The sequence below is a fragment of the Panthera leo genome, chromosome D1, assembly GCF_018350215.1.
Source record: "Panthera leo isolate Ple1 chromosome D1, P.leo_Ple1_pat1.1, whole genome shotgun sequence".
NCBI lineage: Eukaryota > Metazoa > Chordata > Mammalia > Carnivora > Felidae > Panthera > Panthera leo.
In genome coordinates this window covers 47,039,870-47,063,912 of record NC_056688.1, presented here as the reverse complement: position 1 = coordinate 47,063,912, position 24,043 = coordinate 47,039,870, and the positions used below count along the sequence as shown (strand labels likewise).

The 24,043-nt window shown below is 35.2% G+C and overlaps 1 protein-coding gene across 1 annotated transcript in view; it reads right to left on the bottom strand.

Moving 5' to 3' along the window:
- Positions 1 to 24,043, bottom strand: part of LOC122201184 — a 526,575-nt gene that overhangs the window by 288,162 nt on the left and 214,370 nt on the right. The gene's annotated exons all lie outside the window — the stretch shown is intronic.

The following is a 24,043-nucleotide window of genomic DNA, read 5'->3' as shown; positions in this document are numbered from 1 at the left end:
TGACATAAAGGCACAGAAAACATTTAGGGTCAAAAGAGAACAAGGTCAAATCTAGACTGGTAGGAGTATGGAATAGTATCGAATCTAAAAAGAATTTTGGATTCCATCCTAAAGACCACTTTCCCAATCCAAACAATTCAGCATATTATAAAAACTTTACTAACATCATTGCAACAATCTACCACAATGACTATTGTATTAGTATTATTAAAAAAAGAAGTAATAATACATTAATAAAAAGGAAACTTGGTTGACTGAGTAAAACAACTAGCATGATTTACAAATCTCTTACATGTCAATTGCTCTATTATTTGTTTTACAGATGAGGAAATTAAAACCCAGAGAAGCACAGAAAAAAAAAAAAAAAACCTGATTGTCACATAGCTAGTAGGTGGTACAGGTTGGATTGTCTGACTCAATATTATGTGGCTCCAAAGCCTACACCATTAATTGTCAGACATATAGCCTTTCTTAGATGGCTGACAATTCATAACTAAACATACATGTATAAAGAGAGTGAATAGCAGCCTGCAAAAATTACTAGAGAAATCTGAATTTTCTTTTGATTGTCAAAAATAATGATACTACTGATTGCAGAAATGAAATATCTGACTGAAAACTCTTTTTTAAATGTTTATTTATTTTAACAGAGAACACACTCAAGCAGGGGTAGGGGCAGAGAGAGAGGATAGAAAGAATCATCCCAAGCAGGATCCATGCTGTCAGCACAGAGCACGATGCAGAGCTAGATCCCACAAACCATAAGATCGTGACCTAAGCCAAAATCAAGAGTCAGATGCCCAACTGACTGAGATATCCAGGCACCCCTGAAAATTCTTAAAGGTGGTCTCCAGTACAATTCACTCAGACCATGACAACAACAGATAAAAACAGATGCTTCCGCTCAATATGAGAAAAATGATCACAGACCCATTCTTCTATAAGGAGCTCCTGTCACAGAGCATATGCTGAAGCACAAGACTATTTACAGGGCATAATTCACAGGGCATGCATTGATCACAGAGGATGACTGTGGTGGACAGAGGATTTTGTTAAATGCACAAAATCCACTGCAACTCAAAGATCCTGTGATCTAATTTTTAACACAATTTTTAGTGGCTTCCAAATAAGTCCCGAAAACAAGAGTTTTAGAATTATGAAGCACAGTGTACAGTTGAGAAGGTAGAATGTGAAGGCTGAAAGACTTCCATTCTGCCACTGACTAGGTGTATCACCACGGGTGAGTTACTTAACCTGAGCTTCTATTTCCTTACCTGTAAAATGGAGATAAAATGAGGACCTAACTTACATAGTTGTACTTAGGATTGAATGACATAATACATGTAAAGAGCTCAACTCAATGTCACGTAAGCATTTAGTACATACTGAATACTATTATAAGTTGGGACTTACTTTCATTACAATTTTCCTATGACCCACTCCGTCCTCCTCATAGCTATGAGTCTTATTTTTGCTTTGAATCATTCAGAGCCAGCACATTACTAGGAATTCAGTCCTAACTGCTTGGTTTGGCCTGATCCTCCCTGTGGAACTTTATCATTAAGACTCCTATCCCACTGCAGAGAGGCTCCTGCCAAATTGTTTGCAGTTCCAAATCACCAGGCTATTTCAGCTTTGCACACTGGTAACTTTACCTGAAATGTCCTCCCTTTCTCTCAAGCTAAGAATGACTCATCTTTCAAAATTCTCTTCTAGCATGCCTTCCTCAGTAAAATCTTTCCTGATGCTGAGGTAGAACCGAACACAGAAGCTGTCTTTGTACAAATGAGGAAATGGAAGCTCAGAAAGCTTAAGTAACTTCGCCAAGGTAACCAACTATTAAATGACTGTGGTGGTAGTAACAGTGGTAGCAGTAATAGTACCTTACATACATAGAATGTCTTATTGTCTACAAAGCTCTTTCCCATAGTACCCCATTGTATTTTCACAACTCTAGGAAAATCATTTTCTTCCTTTTAATGAATCAGGAAACTGAGGTATAAAGAGTCTATATAGGTCATACAACCTGTCTGGCTGAAGGCACAGACATACCAAATGGTAGACCTCACTCTTAGTCCACTGAGCTTTCTTTGTAGAACACTCCATTTGAAAATAAATGAAATTGCTGAATAAATGAAAAAATAAAAATGTCTAGATTTATTTTTGATACACAGTACCTCATTCTAAAATTTTGAGCATGTTAAGGACAATAATAAAGTTGAGGAGCAGTACTTCTTAAAAGGGAAGGTTTTTCTCCCTGCAATTACTGAGCCAACTGCAAAAGCATCACTGATTTGAAGCAACTAAAGTGAGAACAGATTTTATGACAGGCATAGTCACAAACCTTGTGGATACTGTCACAAATACAAAATTTCAGAGATAACTAAACCTGAAACCCAAAACAATTAGTGAACATGAGAATTTAGTGATTTCCAGGGTGCCTGGGTGGCTCAATCACTTCAGCTCTGGTCATTGTCTCACACTCAAACCCACGGGTTTGAGCCCCGCTTAGGGCTCTGTGCTGACAGCTCAGAGCCTGGAGCCTACTTCAGATTCTGTGTCTCCCTCTCTCTCAGCCCCTCCCCTGCTTGTGCTCTCTCTCTCTCAAAAATAAACATTAAAAAATTAAAAGAAGAAGAAGGGGAGGAGGAGGAAGAAGGAGGAAGGAGGAGGAGGCAGAGAATAAAAGAAGAGGAGGAGAAGGAGGAGGAGGAGGAGGAGGAGGAGGAGGAGAAATTGAGTGATTTCCAGAGCAGTGGGGTTAGGAGTCCTTGGCAAGAAATATTTACCACCACATGATTGACAATTTCAGAACATCTAAACAACTAGTAAAATCATAAAATCATGATAGTACTCATTAGGCTCAAAGTGGTCTACCAATTAAATGCAATGTTCTACTGAGAAGAAGGCAGGAAATGTGGAGACTATGTCTCTGTGTAATCTTGTGTAAAGTTCCCAGGAGTTTTTAGTGAGCTATTCTCCCATTAAGGATGCTGTCAAACAGCTACAATAAGAAATGGCAATGGAGAGGAAGAAAAGCTTGAACAGATATAGGAAGAGTTTTAGAAAGACAAACAAGTCTCTAATATTTGCATTAAGGGTGAGGATTTCCTCTGTATATGGGGACACTTCTAAGGTTAAACATGTTGTATATTATTAAGAGACTCAAGTTATTTGTCTCTGCCAAATAATACATAGATCTAGGTAAAATTATAAATTAGCACTGTGCCTGATGTGTTGTAGATACTCAATGTTCACAGAATAAATAAAAGAATGGATCAATGTAATCCAGAAAGTTCAGCACTAATGGTAATTGAGTCTCGAAAAATACCTCTTACGTATCAACTATGTTTCAGATACCATGCTAGGATCTAGCCATTTGGAACAATTTTTAAGTGCTTTGGTATTTTAATGCTTATAAGACATGGAAATGTTCATTAATCTTTTCAAATGGTTGTCAGAATATAACAATTGTAACTGAAGATAAATTCAGAGTCTGTCTTCCCATGCAATGGAGGAAAATTATAGTTTGTATATTCCAAGTTGACAGCATCATTTCTCATATGGTTTGCAAGATGATTGGTTCATAGGATTAAAATAAGTCTAGTCCCTTCTGATCTTAAAACAGAAATCATGTTCTCTATTATTAATAGAAGATTTAACAACAAGCAGATTGTTAGCATTTGTTTCTGAGCACCAATATTTTATAGATGAATTGGGTTATAGCAAGGTTTTTTTCATTTACTCAGTAAAATAAGCCCCCTTAGTTGAGGTCCAGCTAAGCTGCTTTTTCCAAATTCTCCTTAACAGATGGGTTTTATAATGAGATTCTGTTGTTGTTTATTCTATTTACAGAAAAAAAAATTATTAACTCCTAAAAAATGTGGATGTGGTGTAGCCTCACCCCCTCCCCCCACCACCTCACCATTATGATGCAAGCCAGACTTCCAACTGCCTTGGGGCTTTTTCTGGAGCCAGAACCCATTCTGTCAATGTGCTAGGCAAGCTGGAAGTACCAGAAAATCAATGAACATCCTCTCCCTTCAAGAAGTAACCCTTAACTAGTCCTTAACAACAGATGTTGGTATATAAATATCGTAGCTCCTTTGGTCACCGGAGGTAACAGAGATTGATTGAGGCTGGGTGATTCTAAACTAACTCCTGGAATTCCCTAGTAAGATTCATTTAGTAGCTTGACAATGCACCCTTTACAGGGTACCTTACCTTCACCATCTTACTTCCTCACTGCTCTTCTGATGCTTTCTGGGATCACCTCCCAAATAAATCACTTAAACATGAACTTGAATCCTTGTCTTGGGCCTCTTCTAGGTGAATCTAAACAGACCAAATTATTAGGCCCTTATAATATTCATTTCACCCTACCTTTACAAAAACCACTTCTACCCCTGCCTTCTTTTTTTTAAATAGAACAAGCCTTTTGATTTTCTTATTATTCAATAAAACTTCACTTATTCGGCTTTCTGACTCTGTGCTTGTGCCTTCAACACCTTCACAACAATTTTCCGTTCTTCAATAAGGAAAATATGCTTGATCCTCTCGCAAATACACATTTCATCCAGCTCCATAGCTAAATGCAAATGACTTGTTTCTTTCTGGCAAAAATAATTTAAAAAAATTTTTTAATGTTTATTTATTTTTGCGAGAGAGACGGAGACAGAGCATGAGCGGAGAAGGGGAAGAGAGAGAGGGAGACACAGAATACAAAGCAGGCTCCAGGTTCTGAGCTGTCAGCACAGATCCCAACACAGGGCTCAAACCCATGAAACATGAGATCATGACCTGAGCTGAAGTCGGACACTTAACCAACTGAGCCACCTAGGCGCCCCCTAAAAGAAAAATTATTAATAAAACTATTATTCTAGAACATTCTTAGGCCAGACCCAAATAAAAATGAAAAGTCATAAGTTTGAATAGGCCATTAAAAACAGGAGGAACTTAGGAGCTCAACTTCAGTAAAGCCTTTATTAAAAGGATATAGCCTATTAAATGAACATAGCATAATTTAAAAACCCATAACCTGTTGTTCAACATTCAAAATTCCTAGGGAATTTGCTGGATAAGAGAGTTAAAGTATTTTAAGTTTTTGATATAGTTGAATAGTTGAACTTATTTCCATTTCTACCAACATGAAACAAATTTTTCTGTTTTAACATTTTCATTAATCTTGACTATGACGTACTATTATTTTCATAATCTGTGCAAAACACAATCATTAAACATTTACATCTTGAACTTTTTTCAATCACCAATTTATATTTTTGTGAATGCCTTATTTATGACATCATCTCAATTATGTATCAGTGTGGCTTCATCTTTCCCATTGAGTAGTTTTCATAACATACAATGTACATCTAGAAAAGTTTCTTTTTAATAGTGTCAATCTAATACATCATACCCTGTTACTAAATTTAATGGTAATGTATTTAGTGTTAAAAAATTCATGAAGGGGGCGAGGGAAAAGTGGGTGATGGGCATTGAGGAGGGCACTTGTTGGGATGAGCATTGGGTGTTGTATGTAAGCCAATCTGACAATAAATTATATTCATAAAAAATACTAATAGAGTAGGGGCGCCTGGGTGGCGCAGTCGGTTAAGCGTCCGACTTCAGCCAGGTCGCGATCTCGCGGTCCGTGAGTTCGAGCCCCGCGTCGGGCTCTGGGCTGATGGCTCAGAGCCTGGAGCCTGCTTCTGATTCTGTGCCTCCCTCTCTCTCTGACCCTCCCCCATTCATGCTCTGTCTCTCTCTGTCCCAAAAATAAATAAAAAACGTTGAAAAAAAATTAAAAAAAAAAAATACTAATAGAGTAAATCTTATATATGTAAAAAATAAAACTAAAAACTTTATGAAGCATGATATACAGTGAAATTTTACATAGATTTTTTAAAAATAATTTTAAGGAAACATCCTTTTTAGTTTAGGAACATAGTTTCTGGTTGATTTTGCATTGCTTTTTGTTCTGTTTATTATCAGGAATGAATATTCAAATATTTTGAAGGCAGTATAAAATCTGCTCTGAAGGCAGATTACATGGATCCAAATCCTAACTCACCACTTGTAGAGAAGTAGAAAAGTGATCTTGAGGAGTTTACTTAACCTTTCTCTACCTTACTAAATCTGTAAAATTAATAATAATAATAATAATAATAATAATAATAAATAACTGCATCATAGCGGTGCTTGGTAGCTCAGTAGGTTGTGCATCTAATTTTTGATTTCAGCTCAGATCATGATCCCAGGGTCATGGAATCTGGCCCTTCCTCAGGCTCTGTGCTGAGGTTGGAGCCTGCTTAAGATTCTCCCTCTTTCTCCCTCTGCCCTTCTCCCCCACTTGAGCTTCTTTCTCTAAAATTAAAAAAAAATTTTTTTGAAACTAATACTGCATCCACTGTACGTTAGCCAACTTGACAATAAATTACTTTAAATAAATAAATTAAATTCTGTCATTTCAAGTAAAAATAATTATTTAATTAATTAATTAATTAATAAAATACTGCATCATATTGCTATAGTGTGAATGAGTTACCTCAAAGTGCTTAGAGTAGTATCTGGCACATAATAACCACTTGAAAAATGTTAGCCGATTATAAATATTATAGTGTTATTATTGTTATCTATTGGGAGGCAATCTAGCATAGTACTTTAATATTACATATTCTTCCTTGGTTCATATTTTAGCTCTTGCACATAGTAAATGTGTGAATTTGAGCAAGTTACTAAACTTTTCTGGGTTTCAGTTTTTCTCATCTAAAATATGAAGATAAAAATATTATCTATGTCATGAAGTTTTATATAAACTAATTGTGTGAGTATGTGTGTATATATACATATGTGTATACATGTATATATGTACATATATATACATATGTGTATATGTAATATGTGGGTGCATGTATATATATAGAGAGAGATATATAGATATCACTTAAAATAGTACCTAGACCATAGGTAGTATAGGATTCAAAAAATGTGAACTAGTGTTATTACTCTATTATAGTTATACCTTTTATTTTCTTTGAGCTATTAGTGGTATACATATATAAATAGATTTCTTAATAGTAAACCCCGTTGCATTTGTAAAATAAATCTTGCTTGGTGCTTTTTTTTCAATGTACTCCTTTTTCCCCAAGTTTACTGAGATATTGTCATATATAAGTTTAAGGTATACAATGTAATGATTTGATACATGTAATATTGCAAACTGATCATCACAATAAGGTTAGTTAATACTTCCAACACTTCACATAATTATCATTTCTTTTCGTGGTGACAAAAATTTAATATCTGCTCTCTTAACAACTTTTAAGTATATAATATAGTTTTGTTAATTATAATCATCATGCTGCACATTAGATCACCAGGACTTATCATCTAATAAATAAGAGTCTGTACACTTTGATTAACATCTCATTTTCGCTATCCCTTTACCTCTGACAACCACCATTCTACTATTTCCATTGGTTCACATTTTTTTAGATTCCACATATAAGGGAGAACATACAGTATTTATCTTTATCTGTCTCAATTATTTCACTAGCATAGCTCTCAAGCTCCAGTCATGTTGTCACAAAAGGCAGGATTTCATTCTTTCTTATGGCTGAATAATATTTCATTTTTTATGTATATATACCATATTTCTTTACCCATTCATCCATCGATAGACAATTAGGTAGTTTCCACATCTTGGCTATTATAGATCATGCTTCAATAAACATGGAAGTGCAGATATCTCTTCAAGATAGTGTCTTCATTTCCTCGGAATATATACCTAGAAGTGGGAGAGCTAGATCCAATGGTAGTTCTATTTTTCATTATCTAAGGAAACTACATACTGTTTTCCATAGTAGCTATACCTATTTGCATTTGACCAAGAGTGTACAACTGTTCCCTTTTCTCTATAGCCTCACCAACACTTGTTATCCCTTGTTTTCTGGTTTTAACTATTCTAACAGGTATGATGATATCCCATTATGGTTTTGATTTGCATTTCCATGATGATTAGTGATGTTGAGCATCTTCATGTACCAGTTGGCCATTTGTATGTCATCTTGGGAAACATTTCCTTTTCAAGGAGTACAGCATCATATGGATTCTGTGGCTAATGGCTTTAGCAGGAAGGTTGCTTTGGAATTTGGCATGAATCATGCCACTATTGCCATGAGCACAAGTTACTTTTCCCCAGATTACTCTGATTCGGTTTGTCACCAGTAGTCACTATGTTGTTCTTTGCTTTGTACAAATAAGCACATCTCTTGCCTAAGCAGAAATCAGTTTCATCTCAAACATAAATATCTTCAATTTTAAGATCTGTGTGTTCCGTCTGGCTCGAGACCCCACTTACAGCCAGCAGAAATGTCCTTGGATCACAGCAGGCCTCCACAGGATCCAAGATGGAGGAAAGACCCGTTTGTTCATTTTTTAATTAGATTGTTGATTTTTTTCCTAAGGAGTTATATGAGTTCCTTATGTATTTTGAATATTAAATCCTTATCTGATACAGTTTGTAACATTTTCCCTCTTTCTGTAGAGTGCCTTTTATTTTGCTGATTGTTTCTTTTGCCAGGCAGAAGCCTTTTAACTTGATGGAGCCACACTTGTTTACTTTTGCTTTTGTTGCTTATACTTTTAGTGTCATATCCAAAAAACTCTTTGCCAAGACCCATGTCAAGAATATTTCCCCTGTTTTTTTCAAATAGCTTTATTGTTTAAATTCTCACATTTAAATATTTAATCCATTTCAAGTTAATTTTTATGAAGGATGTAAGACAGGCATCTAATTTCATTCTTTGGAATGTGGTTATTTGGTTTTCCCAACACTATTAAAAGACTATGCGTTTCTCCACTGAGTGTTTTGGGCTCTGCGGCCAAGTATTAGTTCACTATATATGTATGGGTTTATTTCTAGGCTCTTTCTCTACTCTGTTCCATTGATTTATCTCTCTGTTTTTATGCTAGTACCATGTAGTTTTGAAGCTTTGTAATGTACATGCAAAGCAGGAAGTATGATGCCTCCAGCTTTGTTCTCCTTTCTCAGGATTACTTTGTCTATTTAGAGTCTTCTGTTGTTACATACAAATTTCAGGATTTTTTTTTCTATTTCTGTGATATATATCATTGGAATTTTGGTAGGGATTGCATTGCATATATTGTATATATAGATGGCTTTGGGCAGTATGGACATTTAGCAATATTAATTCTTCTAATCCATGAACATGGATGTATTTCGATTTATTTGTGTGTTCTTCAGTTTCCTTCATTGATGTCTTATTTTCAGAGTACAGATATTTCACCTCCTTGGTTAAATTTATTCCTAATATTTTATTCTTTTTAATGCTATTATTCATGGTATTGTTTTCTTCCTTTTTCAATAGTTTATTGTTTGTGTACAGATATAACTGATGTATGTTGATTCTATATCTTGTAATTTTGCTGAATTTATTTATTAGGTCTACCAGTTTTGGGTGGAGTCTTTAGGGTTTTCTGTATATAAGGTCATATCATATACAAACAGAGAGTTATTTCTTCCTTTCCTTTTATTTTTCTATATGCCTTTTATTTCTTCTTGCCTAATTACTCTGACTAGGACTTCCAGTACTATGTTAAATAGGAGGGGTAAAAGTGAGCATCTTTGTCTCTTTTCTGATCTTAATGGGAAGATTTAAACCTTTCACTATTGAGTTTGATGTGTGCCATGCATTTGTCATATATGGCCTTTTATTATGTTGAGATATATTCTTTCTATGCCTGATTTGTTGAGAGTTTTTACCATGAAAAGATGCAGAATTTTGTCAAATGACTTTCTGCCTCTATTGAAATGATATTTTTATCCTTCATTTTGCTAATGTAGTGTATCACGTATATATACTTATTTTGTGTATGTCAAATCATCCTGGCAACATAGGGATAAATTCCACCTGATTGAGGTATATGATCCATTTAACATACAATTGAAGTCAAGTTGCTAGTATTTTGTTAAGAACTTTTGCATCTATATTCATCAATAATATTAGCCTATAATTTTCTTTTCTTGTAGTACCCTTATCTGGCTTTGTTATCATGTTAATACCGGCCATATAAAATGAGTTTGAGAGTGTTTCCTCCTCTTTGATTTTTTGGAAGAGTTTAAGAAGTATTGGTGTTAATTCTTCTTTAAATGTTTGGTAGGATTCACCAGTAAAACCATCAGGTCTAGATTTTCTTTGTTGGTTTCTTATTACTGATTCACTATTTTACTAGTAATTGGTCTGTTCAGATTCTCTATTTCCTCATGATTCTGTGTTGGCAGGTTGAATGTTTCTAGGCATTTATCCATTTCTTCTAGGTTATCCAGTTTGTTGACATATAATTGTTCACAGAATTCTCATGTTCCTATTTCTGTTGTACCAAATGTAATGTTCCTCCTTTCCTTTCTGATTTCATTTATTTGAGTCTTCTCTCTTTTTTTCTTAGTTAGTCTAGCTAAAATTTTGTTGATATTGTTTATTCCAGGAAACAGCTCTTAGTTCCACTGATCTTTCCTATTGGTTATCCTATATCCATTTCATTAATTTTAGCTCTGATCTTCATAGTTTCCTTCCTTCTGCTAACTTTGGCTTACTTTGTTCTTCTTTTTGTATTTCCTTGAGGTATAAAGTTAGGTTGTTTATTTAAGATTTTTCCTTTTTTGGGGGGTGCCTGGGTGGCTTAGTCAGTTAAGTGTCCAACTTCAGCTCAGGTGATGATCTTACAGTGTGTGAATTCAAACCCTGTGCAGGGCTCTGTGCTGACTGCTCAGAGCCTGGAGACTGCTTCAGATTCTGTATCTCCCTCTCTCTATGCCCCTCCCCCACTCATGCTTGCTCACTCTCTCTCTCGCTCTCTCTCAAAAATAAACATTTAAAAAAAAAGATCTTTCCTTTTTCTTAACGTAGGCATTAATTGCAGCAAAACGACTACTTTTCCCGCATCCCAAAAGCTTTTGGTATATTGTATATCCATCTTCTTTTGTTTCAAGATTTTTTAAATCTTTTGATTTCTTCTTTGACCCATTGGTTGTTCGGGAATATGTTGTAAGATTTCCACACATTCGTGAATTTTCCAGCTTTCCTCCTGTTACTAATTTCTAGTTTCATGCCATTTTGGTCAGAAAAGAAATTTGGTATTATTTCAATCTTCCTACATTTGCTAAAGCTTGTTTTGTGACTTAACATATGATCTGTTCTAGAGAATATTCTGTTTTCTGGAGAATAATGTGTGTTCTTCTAGTACTGAGTAGAATGCTCTGTATATTTCTGTTAGGCCCATTTCGTCTAAAGTATGGTTCAAGTCCAATGTTTCCTTATAGATTTTCTGTCTGGATAATCTGTCTATTGTTCAAATTAGGGTATTGAATTCTCCTATTATTGTATTTTTGTCTATTTTTCCCTTCAAATCTGTTAGCACTTGGTCAACATATTTGCTTTGATACTGGATGCATATATTAACCATTGTTATATATTCTTGATGAACTGACCACTTCATCATTATAGGAACACTTGTCTCTTGTTACAGTTTTTGACTTAAAAGTCTATTTTGTCTGGTATAAGTATGGCTTATACTCCTGGTCTATTTTGTTTTCGATTTGTAAGGATATCTTTTTTCCATCCCTTCACTTTAATCCTGTGTCCTTAAAGCTGAAATGCCTTTTGATTAGAGAATTTAATCCACTTACATTTAAAATGATTATTGATACGTAAGGCTTTCTAATGTCTTTCTTCTTATTTTGCTGTCTTTCTTTCTGGGCTGATGATTTTTTTTTTTTTTTTTTTTTTTTTTTTTGTAATGGTATGCTTTGATTCCCTTCTCTTTATCTTATGAGTAACTACTATAGGTTTTTGCTTTGCGGATACCATGTGGCTTACATAAAACATCTTCAGATGTAACAGTCTATTTTAAGCTAATACAAAGTTCAATCATATACAAACCCTTTTATTCCCCACATAATTTATATTTTTATGTCAAAATTTACCTATTTTTATACTGTATCCATTTAAAAATTATTGTAGCTACCATTATTTTTGATATTTTCCTTTAAACCTTTATACTAGAGTTAACTGATTAATCTATCATCTTTTTTCAGTATTAGAATATTCTAAATTTGACTACACACTTACCTTTACCAGTATAATAGATTCTCATATGTTTTCTTGCTACTAATCAGCATCCTTTCATTTCATCTTGAAGAACTCCTTTCAGCATTTCTTGTAAAGCAAGTCAAGTTGTGGTGAACTCTCACCTTTTGTTTGGAAAAATCTTTATCTCTTCCTCATTTCTGAAAGACAACTTTGTTGGGTAAAATATTTTTGGTTGGCAGTTTTTTTTTTTTCTTTCAGCACTTTGAACATATCATTCTCACTCTCCTAGCCTGAAAGGTTTCTGCTGAGAAACCCACAGAAAGCCTTATGGGGATTTCCTTTTTTAAAAAGAAAACCACAGGCCCAAAAATGCCATCACTTAGGTTGAGTCCTCAAACCAGGACTTAATACCTAATCTAATTATTTCAACTTTCCCCAGAAATATAGTCTTAACCTATCTGTTAGCAATTTCTTATGGGCACCAATAAGTCTACCACCATGGGCCCTCTCAATCCCCCAAAGGAGAATGTGGTAATCTATATGCTAAAACATCCTACTCTTCCCTTTAAGGGAAGGCAACCTTGCCTGAAACAATTCTTTTCTTAGTAACTTTCTTACCCCACACTTCTTCCTATGAAAACCTTCCATTTTGTAAACTGCCTGGACCTCTCCTCTTCTTGCTGGATGGGATGCTGCCCAATTCATGAATTATTTAATAAAAACCAATTAGATCTTTGCATTTACTCAGCTCACTTTTGTTTTCATTATCTTTTATGTGAGAATATATTTTTCTCTTATTGCTTTAGAAGTTTTCTCTTTTTCTTTGGTATTAGACAGTCTTATTATAATGTGTCTTGGAGAAGATTATTCTGTTGAAATTTTGACCTATTAGCTTCATGAACCTGGATATCTAAATCTCTCCCAAGTTTTGAGAAGTTTTCAGCCATTATTTCTTTGAATGAGATTTCTGCTTCTTTCTCTCTCTCTCTTCTCCTTCTAAGATTCCAAAACTACACGGATTTTTTTCTTTAAATGTTATCCCATAGCTCCTCTAATTATGTAATTTCAAATGGTCTCTCTTCTAGCTCACTAATTGTTTCTTCCACTTAGTCAAGTCTGCCATTTAAGCCCTTTATTAAATTTCTCAGTTCAATCACTATAGTCTTCAACTCTCAAATTTTTGCTCATTTTAATATTTCTATATCTTTGTTGAATTTTGTGTTTGATTGAGCATTGTTTTTCACTTCGTTGTCTACCTTGGTTTTCTTGTAGTTTACTTAATTTAAGAGGATTCTTCTGAATTCTTCATTAGATGATTCATAAATCTTTATGTTTTTATATTCAGTCATTGGAATTTTATTAGTTTCCTTTAGTGATGTCATGCTTCCTTAATTATTCATGATTTTTCCTTCTGTGATGTCTGCATATTTGAGGACATAAGCACTTCTTCCAATCTCTGCAGACTGGCTTCAACAGGCAGAACCCTTCATCACTCACACTGTCCAGAGATTCTGGATAGGGTGACTGGTGGTGTATGCAGTCAGGCTTGCTGCTGGAGTACCTGAGTGGCCTAGTCCTGGGATGGGCTGAAAACTTGGGACAGTAGGTTCACAGGTACCATCAGCACTCTAGGTTCACAGGTACCACCCCCTCCCTCCCCTGAGCCTGGGTTTGCAGACATTGACTGGGAGCCTGAAGCCATGGGAACCACCTAGGGCCACAAGAACCAGCTAGTTCTAGGTGGGCCAGGAGTCTGGGTTTGTAATCCATTAGGAGGCTGGAACTGAAGAAGCTCCCTGGAACTGCGAGAGGCACCACGGGCCACTAAGCTGTCTGGGGCTTAAGGAACAAACTAGCACCTGGGTGGGCTGGAAAATCCTGGATTCACAATCCTCTGAGAGCCTGGAGCCATCAGAGCTGCCTGGTGCTGCTGAATCTGTCAGACACCAGGCTGAGTCAGGGGCTTGATTCATGATAGTCCACCAGCAGTCAATCCTGCCCCAAAAGCCACTGGGGGCCATAGGAAATATCTGGGGCTGTTGAAGTAGGTGGGCTCTTGGGTGGGCCAGGGACTGGTTTCTTAGAAGCTTGCATGAATAGGCTACAGGGCTAGCCACCTAGAGCTCCAGGAGCCTACCTGGCAATACGGCATGCTGGCTCTCAGGTCCATGGTGAAGGTAGGCACTCACTTTATTCTCCTTCTCTCTCTCTGCTCTAGGCTGCTATAGTTTGGGGGAGGGGTAATGGGAGTAATGTTAATCTACCTTTCCTACTCTTCTCAATGCATCCTTTCTTATTTCTGTTCTTCATCCCAGGGCTGCAATCCCTCACCTGAAATCCTGGCTCTCATGAAGGTATTTCATGTATAGATAATTGCTCAAAATGACATCTCTGAGAGGAGATGACCAGTAGAAATTCCTATGTCATCATTTTGCTGATGTCCTCAAGTACTCTTGATTCAGATTTATTTGACTGATTTGATTAGGGTTTTTAATCTATATTAACAAATGACATTAATCTGTATTTTCTACCTTTAGTGTTATCAGTGTTATCAAGGCTATGCTATTTTCTTAAAATCAGTTGGAAAAAGTTCTTGTAATTTCACATCTTTGGAAATGGATACTTATCACGAGAATTACCTATCTTTGAAAGTTTAAAAGTATTTGACTTTAATTCTACCTGAGTATATTTCATTAAAGATAATTATTTTACAAAATTTTAATTTATTCCAAGATGATGAGTCCATTCTATTTTTTAATTTCTAATTGGATCAATTTAGGAAATTTATGTTATAGAAACAGAAAACTATAAACCATATTCTTTAATGCAGCTTAAAATTACAAATGAGATAAGAGGTTACATTCTTCAGTCAATATAGATGCTTAAAATCTTCTGATAGCCATTACTTCTCATTAAATTAATGAGGTAACTTTATTCTTTCAGTTGTTCACACCAAAATCTTTGAAGATACCTTTGATTCCTCTCATTCCTTGACATCTAATCCATCAAAAAATCCTTTGGAATATATCTCAAATCCAACCACCTCTCACTACCTCCACTGTTCCTCCAAACTCCAAGCTGTCATTATCTCTCACCTGAAGTATTTTATTGACCTTTTGATAAGACTTTCTACTTTTTCTCTTACCTATTCTGGTGTAGGCTGTGGTGCACTGCCCAGATTTCTCCATCAGAAATAAAGTCATCAAATACCTAGCTGCCAGGTTTGTTGGCTGCTGACAGCTCATATCTGAGTTCCTACCTAGAAACTGCTTTCAGCTCAAAAGGAGCTCCCTCACCTGAAATTATTTTTATAATAATAGAACCCTGTAGAAACAAGAATTATAATTACCTCTGCCACAGAGGTAGCCAGTATCCAATGACTGGTCAATATAAGATCTTGTGCCCTTGTTTCAATTTAGAACAAGGTGGTCTAAGCCCCAAGGCTCCTGTAGATCAACTAAAGACTTTGTGGTAACTACTTTGCAGCTAAACTCATCACTTTGCCTAGTCCTGTGTCCTCACATTCTCACAGGGGTTGTTCCTGACAGCACTCCCATAAACTCCCTATTTGCAAATTCTCCATCCCAGAATCTGTTTCCCAGGACCACTGACCTAAGATAGTTGGCATAAAGAGTGGTCTGAAAAAGGCAAATTACAAAATGGATTTTTTCAGCTGCAGCACCCACCAGCAGCTGCCAATGAGAACCCCAATATTGGTCGTAGGTAGAGTGCTGATAATATCTCCTGGCATGTTGATGGTGCAACTGTTAACACTTTTACCTCTGGTGAACTAGAATGAAAAACTGGTGGCAAGGAATACACTGGCAGGTATAATATCTCAGTCATGCAACAGGTTCAGAGGAAATTATAATTATAAAGACAAAAGGTTTGAATGAATGTTGCTAAGTGTGGTCAAAGCTTTGGACAAAGACAATGCAAAACTAAGGGTGATTAATGATGAATTTAAGGAAAATTGTGAAAGTCACAAGAACTCCTAAGCAGTATATAAAGACTCTCTCATCTCCTGCAGCCAGAAGGCAGAAATTGCTGAGGATCAAGTTCAAGCCTTAATTATAAGGACAGCAGGACTCAGTGAAGATTGAATCTGCTTTGGAGGCAGAGAAAAAGAGAGAAAGGCAACCTGGAAAGTAAAATCTCTTGGAAGCTTGAAAGTGATAGGAAAGAAAAAAGCAAGTAGTTAAAATTAAGAACCCTGTAGAAACAAACAAGAAGCACAAAATCAGAAATATACTAACCCCACCACCACCTTACAGCACCAGATATTTTTTAAATGCACCTTACTATACCAATAAAAGAGGGCATTAAGTGCTGCTATAAACATTGGGGTACAAGTGCCCCTATGCATCAGCACTCCTGTATCCCTTGGGTAAATTCCTAGCAGTGGTATTGCTGGGTCATAGGGTAGATCTATTTTTAATTTTTTGAGGAACCTCCATACTGTTTTCCAGAGTGGCTGCACCAGTTTGCATTCCCACCAACAGTGCAAGATGGTTCCCATTTCTCCAAATCCTCTCCAGCATCTATAGTAAAAAAAAAAAAAAAAAAAAAAAAAAAAAAAAAAGACAGAGAGAGAGAGAGAGGGAGGGAGCCAAACCATAAAAGACTCTTAAAAACTGAGAATAAACTGAGGGTTGATGGGGGGTGGGAGGGAGGGGAAAGTGGGTGATGGGCATTGAGGAGGGCACCTGTTAGGATCAGCACTGGGTGTTGTATGGAAACCAATTTGACAATAAATTTCATATTTAAAAAAAGAATCATATAGTGTACGGAAAATGACTTAAAATGAGAAAAATATATTCTTAAAATCTAAAAAAAAAAAGAGGGCATTCAAACTAAGAAATCTAGCAAGCCACCTAAGCACCTAATACCACTTCAAAGAATCCTGTGATTGCTGGTCCAAGAAAATATAAAATGTTTCAAAAATGAAAAGAAAACTACAAGCAATAATCATACACATCCATAATAAGAAGGAAACAGAAAATGTCATTCTATAGACTTTCCTTGTTCACAGAAGATACATGCTGAAGAATTAGGGTAGCATGATATTTGCAGTTTAATTTCAAATTCCTCAGTAAATACATGTATATACAAGAGAGACCACACAAACATGGCAAAATATCAACATCTGAATAATCTAAGAATATATGGGTTTCTTTGTACTATTCTTTTAATTTTGCTAGAGTGTTAAGTTTTTTAAACTCCTACAACTCAACACCAAAAGCAAATAATCCAATAAAATTGGTCAGAGGACCTGAACAGACATTTTTTCTAAAGACACACAGATGGCCAACAGACACGTGAAGGGATATTCAACACCACTAATCATCAGGGAAATACAAATCAAAACGACAGTGAGATATCCTCACACCAGTCAGAATGGTTAGTATCAAAAAGGCAAGAAATAACAACTGTTGGCAAAGATGTAGAGAAAAGAGAACCAGTACACTTGTACACTCTTGGTGGGAATGCAAACTGGTGCAACAACTGTGGAAAATTTTTTGAAGGTTCCTCAAAAAAATGAAAATAGAAATACCATACGATCCATAATTTCACAACTGGGTGCCTACTCCATGAAAATAGAAACACTAATTCAAAAAGATTTATGCACCTCTATGTCTCTAAGTTCATTGCAACATTATTTATAATAGCAAGATATGGAAGCAACCAAAGGGTCCATCAATAGATGAATGGATTAAGATGTGGTATATATACACAATGGACTATCACTCATTCATTTAATCATTTATAAACATTTAAATCTCAACACATCATATATACTTATAGTTTAATACCACATAACAAATATAAATGTCCAGGTCTTATTTTCGCTTCTTTTCATTTTCATTTCTTTGATTTTCCATTTGTTTCCTCTTATTTTTTGTTTCCTTTCTTTTTTACTTCTATTTTTGTATCCTGGAACGGTTTTCTACAATCACGAGTAAGGTCTTGTTTCTCTAATTGTAATGAGGTGGAAGAAAAACATCTTCATCTCAGACCAAACTGATCAAATACCACAGAATGGTAAATTTATCACCTTGTGGAATATTATAGGATAGGAAAAATGCCTTATATAACTACCAGGGACTACATCAAAAATCTGAGAAAAGTCCAAACACATAGATTTTCCCCAATTAATAAGAAGTGACGTGAAGGTTTCTTGTCTAGTGGACTTAGACCAAACATCCAAATCTAAAACTGTCCATGTCAGTCATAATTCTGAATAGAAGCTGTTATCTTTCAATCAGTGCGGTCTTATTTTTTCAGTAGTTTTTAGCAGTCCTTCATAAATGTATCCACACAAGTGTTTCTTCTTTACACTATAAGTCTAGACATCACTGATCTAATTATTTAATTCAATTTAAACAGTACTAAAGACAGCATAACTTGCATGCAGACATCTGATAATGATTTTTGACTGTGCTCTTGTAAAGCAAAGACCATGACAATTTGATTTGGACAGCAGTTAGGACAATACAACTTGCATTCAGAAACTCATAAAGACTTTAATTATGCTCCTGGTTGACTCTCCCCAAGATAAGATAGTTGAAATGCAGAGCGGAGTCTAATTAAACATAGGATAGCATAAATGAGTTAGGAAATAAAGCCCATGAAAAAGAGAAGTGCCAAATATAAGTGGATGTTGGTAATACTTTCCATGTGTATATACTTCAGTTTACAAAGCACTATCACACAAATTCATTCCAACTCAGTAAGTATGTATGGAGCATATACTCAAGGCACTATACCAGACAGTGTGCAGAAAACAAAAATAATATATACACACAAAGAGCTTATAATCCAGTGGGAAGATATGGTCATTTTGAGTCCAAGAAATGGAATACTACATAGATGCAAATTACTATTGAAATATAAAGAAGAAATGAAACTGGACAAGTTAGGAAAGGCTTCCCTGAGCAGGTGGTATTTGAATTTGGGCCTTAAAAAAAAAAAAAAAAAAAAAAAAAAAAAAAAAATATATATATATATATATATATATATATATATATATATATATATTTGATTAACACCAAACATTACAAGATAATCATTATAGTCACTATTATGTCTTTTCACAGTACAGGAAATTGGGGTTGAGAGGCTAAGAGGACTTTCTCATCCAAGGTCAAACAAATGACAAATATCAAGTGGGACATGAACCCAGCTTTTCTGATTCCCAAGTCCAGTGCTTATCTACTACATCATCCTCCAAGAAATGTCTTAATTTTAGGGGCGCCTGGGTGGCGCAGTCGGTTAAGCGTCCGACTTCAGCCAGGTCACGATCTCGCGGTCTGTGAGTTCGAGCCCCGCGTCAGGCTCTGGGCTGATGGCTCGGAGCCTGGAGCCTGTTTCAGATTCTGTGTCTCCCTCTCTCTCTGCCCCTCCCCCGTTCATGCTCTGTCTCTCTCTGTCCCAAAAATAAATAAAAAACGTTGAAAAAAAAAAATTTAAAAAAAAAAAAGAAATGTCTTAATTTTAGGCAAGAGAATGTGCATTCTTTCAAGACAACATTAAACAAAAACAAACTATTCAGGGGTGCGTGGGTGGGTCAGCTGGTTGTACGTCTGACTCTTGGTTTTGGCTCAGGTCATGAACTCATCATTCATGGATTGAGTCTCACATTGGGCTCTGCGCTGGGATTCTCTGTGTCCCTCTCCGGCTTGCGGTCTCTGTCTCTCTCAAATAAATAAGCACTTTTAAAAAAAAGACTTATTCATTCCTACTATAATAATAAATGTGGCAGTCCTTTGTACACCATATGAAAATAAATATTCTTATCCTCTAAGTATTAATGTTATTTCCTGGTCTAAGTACAAAAAATTTGTTATAGTATTTTAAATATGAATACTGGGGATAACAGATCTTTGCTTAGAGAATAAGAAACCTGTTGGAAAAAAGTACAAAACAACTTCATCATGATAATTAGAGACTGTAGTATGCAATGAGGTGAAGCCCTACTAGTCTCTGTGTCCTTAGAGGATAGAACTAGAAAGTACAATGGGATTAAGCTTCGCCGGCTATAAGATCAATTTTTCCTGATGCAAATGTATACCCAGGAGATAATAAGAACACATACGAGGCTTACTAAATGTCAGACACTACTCTAAGCACCTCATACTCAATTAATTCTCAAGTAACTCCCATGAGATAGGTATTATTATTAACACCATTTGTGGCTGATGAATCTGAGCCACAGAGAAACTTAGCTGAAGTCATGTAAGTAGTAGAACTGGGATTTAAACTCTGTCTGGCTATAGAATCCTTGTTCTTAACCACTCAGCTCTAACACCTGTTAAAAATGAGATTGCCTATTTTCTTTTTTGACGAGGGCTTTAAGATACACCCATAAGATATGATGTGAGTTCATGTTCTAGGAAGCAGCAGTTTATATGGCCTCTAAGAACACAAACTTTAGCGTCAAGTAGACTAGACTTTAAGACCTTATTCAGCCCTGCCCTACCTGTGTGAATTTGGGTGAGTTATGTAAAACTCTCAGAGTTTTAATTTCTTCCTTGCAAAAGGAGGAAGCAATTCTTATTCTGAGATGGAAAGGCAAGAAGCACAGTAGGGTAAGAACAACACTGAACTTAATTGTCAAAAGACTCAGATTATAACCACAGCTACTATCATCCATGTGAAATAGGGCAATGAATCCAGCAATCCACAAATACTTATTGAGCCTCATATATTTATAGCTCTGTTGTAAGTACTTTGGGGGATATAACAATTTAAAAAACACTGTTCCTTACTCTCTGAGAGAAAATTCATTCAAGTTTGTTCATTTTCTTTAACGACTGAACTCAGGCCCAAAAGGAGGTGTTTCCTTGCATCATCATTCTGATTCTGAGATAGAACTTGAATAACAGTATCACGGTGCTTCCATTTCTTTGCTAAGTACAATGTGTGCATATATATATTGTAATTCCTCCTTTTGATACATGAAGGGGATACATGCAGAAAGAAGAAGAGACTGAACTTTCAGACTTGTCTCACTGTGTTCATTACCTACAGCTGCCATAACCAGCTGTTCCCACACATTCTCTCCATGGGGCACATTTTTCTGGAATGCAGATTAATACATGATGCCACAGTTGAGCCACTATAAAAGACAGCAGAATCAACATGATATATAGAAACTTGCTGGAAAATGTTGTCTTTTCTTTTCTTCCTCTGAGAAGAGCTCTGTGACAATTCTAAACAATTCATACAGAAATTGAAGAAACAATTTCCACATCTTGAAAATGTTTCCATTCCTCTGGTTGACATAAACTGGCAATAATACTGTGTGTCATGTGGTTATTCATGGAATGTAGTCTAGTAATGATTCACAGCGTCAGTTTTGGGGTCAGGCGGACAAGCATACAAATAGATATAAATACAGAGAGACAGAAATCCTACTTCTAGCACTTACAAGCTGAGAGACTTTAACTGATCTGCTCTCCAACTTCTTCATATGTAAATGAAAATTATCATACTTATCTCCTAAAGTTACTAAACAGACAAAACATATAAAATGCTTCGTATATAACACTTTATTTAATGACTAATCATTAATTAATGATTAATAATCCATTAAGTTTATCACTATCCTTAGCTTTTAAAAGTAACTACATATATGCTAGAAGAAGAAAATGAACTAATACTAACTCATTTTAGTACAAAGAAAACTAGTGTTTGCAGCTATTTCACTCCAAATCATACAGAAAACACCACTTAGAAAAAGAAATAGACATTTCTTCCAAGTTCCTAAGTAGGCAGATCAATATTTAATATATTCTATTAAGATATTTTGCAATATAGCACTTAAACTACATCAAAATGGCAAACCAAATTATATTTGCAGCACTTAAAAAGTTACACACATAAGGGCTTGAATACATCTTTCCATGCACTTACTAGCTAAATTACAATATAGACATTCTGACAGGAGAAACACACATAATTTCTAAGTAAATCTCCAAGTTATTAGATAATTTGGCAACCCTTGTCAGCACTTGGATCCCTGATTTTATTATAATAAATGTAGAGATGACTTTAGTAGTAAACAGAACAAGCAAAGCAAAGTGAAAAATAATATATGAGAGCTCTAGAATTCAGTACTTGTGAGCAAATCATTAAAGAAATATTTAAGTCACCAGTCATGCCTCATTCACCATATGTAGGTCAAGAGGAAAGTAAATTAACTTACAGTGAACAAGAACTTCCTTGGACTCCATGAAACTGTTTAGAAGAGCGGGGTGAATTTATACTTCTAAATTACACAGATGTCTGCTACTAGCTGGTAGAATCCTCAGCTCTGTCTCTTGCTCACACCACCTCGCCAAACATATGACCACAGACACTCCTTCCCAACAGCTGACTTTTAATCCTGTCTTTAAATTTAAAGAAGATCTTTTCAAAAATATGTTGCATGTAATAATGAAATTTCCAAGAAGAAAACTGTATTAAATATCATCCTCTAGCACTATCTCCCTACATGTTCCTCAAAAAAGATTGGCTTAATTTGTGAGCTTAACCACATAACTAGCTTCACATCCATGGCTCCATTGAATATATTAAGACTACCCAACACAATTCTCTTCTTTGAGCTGGAAGATGTGCACTCTGGGATATAACACAAATGTCAAAGCCATTTGGGTGCCACTGAAGATGAAACACTAATGTTATAAAGGCAACTGATACAAAGTATGCTACTTCCAGGAAATAAACAACTCAACAGCCTAGAGCCAATGGTTGGCAATGATATTATAGACATTCCAAAGATAGCCCCTAGCTGCTGTTTTTTCTCTGCAATATCATGTAGACATGAAAACGTTATTTTCACCTAAGTCCCTAAAATGCTAAAAATTCATAGTCAGAGATTTTACTCACAGAAAATAATTTTAATTATTAAAAAAATCATTAGCTCTTTCTTTTTTACATGTCACAAGTGTCAAGTTTTCTGCTTATCAGACTTATTATTTACAAATTATATTTGCAGAATAATTGCATAAAAGAAGGTGAAGCAGTATTTCACCTGTATCATCAAAACATAAAAGTACTACATTTAATTTTTCACAAAATACTGCCCTTGAAATTTTATGCACATAAAAAAAATCCTCATCTAAACATTATCAACAACTAATATTACTTAACACAAATTTAGTGAGCTTACCATGTGCCAGGCACTATGCTAGATTCTAGAGATACAAAAAAAAAATGATAAGATATACTCTTTTGTAAAAAAAGTATACAATAAATGTAGTGGTTCTTCCAGCGGTATTCAATAATGTTATTGCACTCTCAGATTCTCCCTTTAAAATAAAATTTTAAAGACAATTCCATTTGCATAGAATTTTTTTTTAATTTTTGGGAATAAATTTAACAAAAGTAGCATAAGGCTTATACACTAAAAACAACAAATATTATTGAAAGAAATTAAAGATGTAAATAAATGGAAATAAAGCCAATATTCATTAACTAGAAGACAATAAATTGTTAAGTGGCAAGCTGATCATATGATTTACAGATTCAACATGACCTTTATAAAAATCCGAGCTATTTTTTTAAAAGAAATTGACAAGCTGATCCTAAAATTCATATGGAAATGCAAGTGACCCAGAATAACCAAAACAATCTTTGAAACAAGAAATATCATTGACTAATTTGTACTTTCTGATTTCAAAGCCTACTACAATAATCAACTCAGTGTGGTACTGGCATAATGATAGGATATAGATAGATGGAGTGAAATTGAGAGTCAGGAAATAAACTGTTACATTTATAGTTAATCGATTTTCAACAATGGTCCCAGACAATTCAATAAAGGAAAGAACAGTCTTTTCAGCAAATGGTTTTATGACAACTGGTTATTCACATGCAAATTAATGGATTTGGATCCCTACCTCACACTACATATAAAAATTAACTCAAAA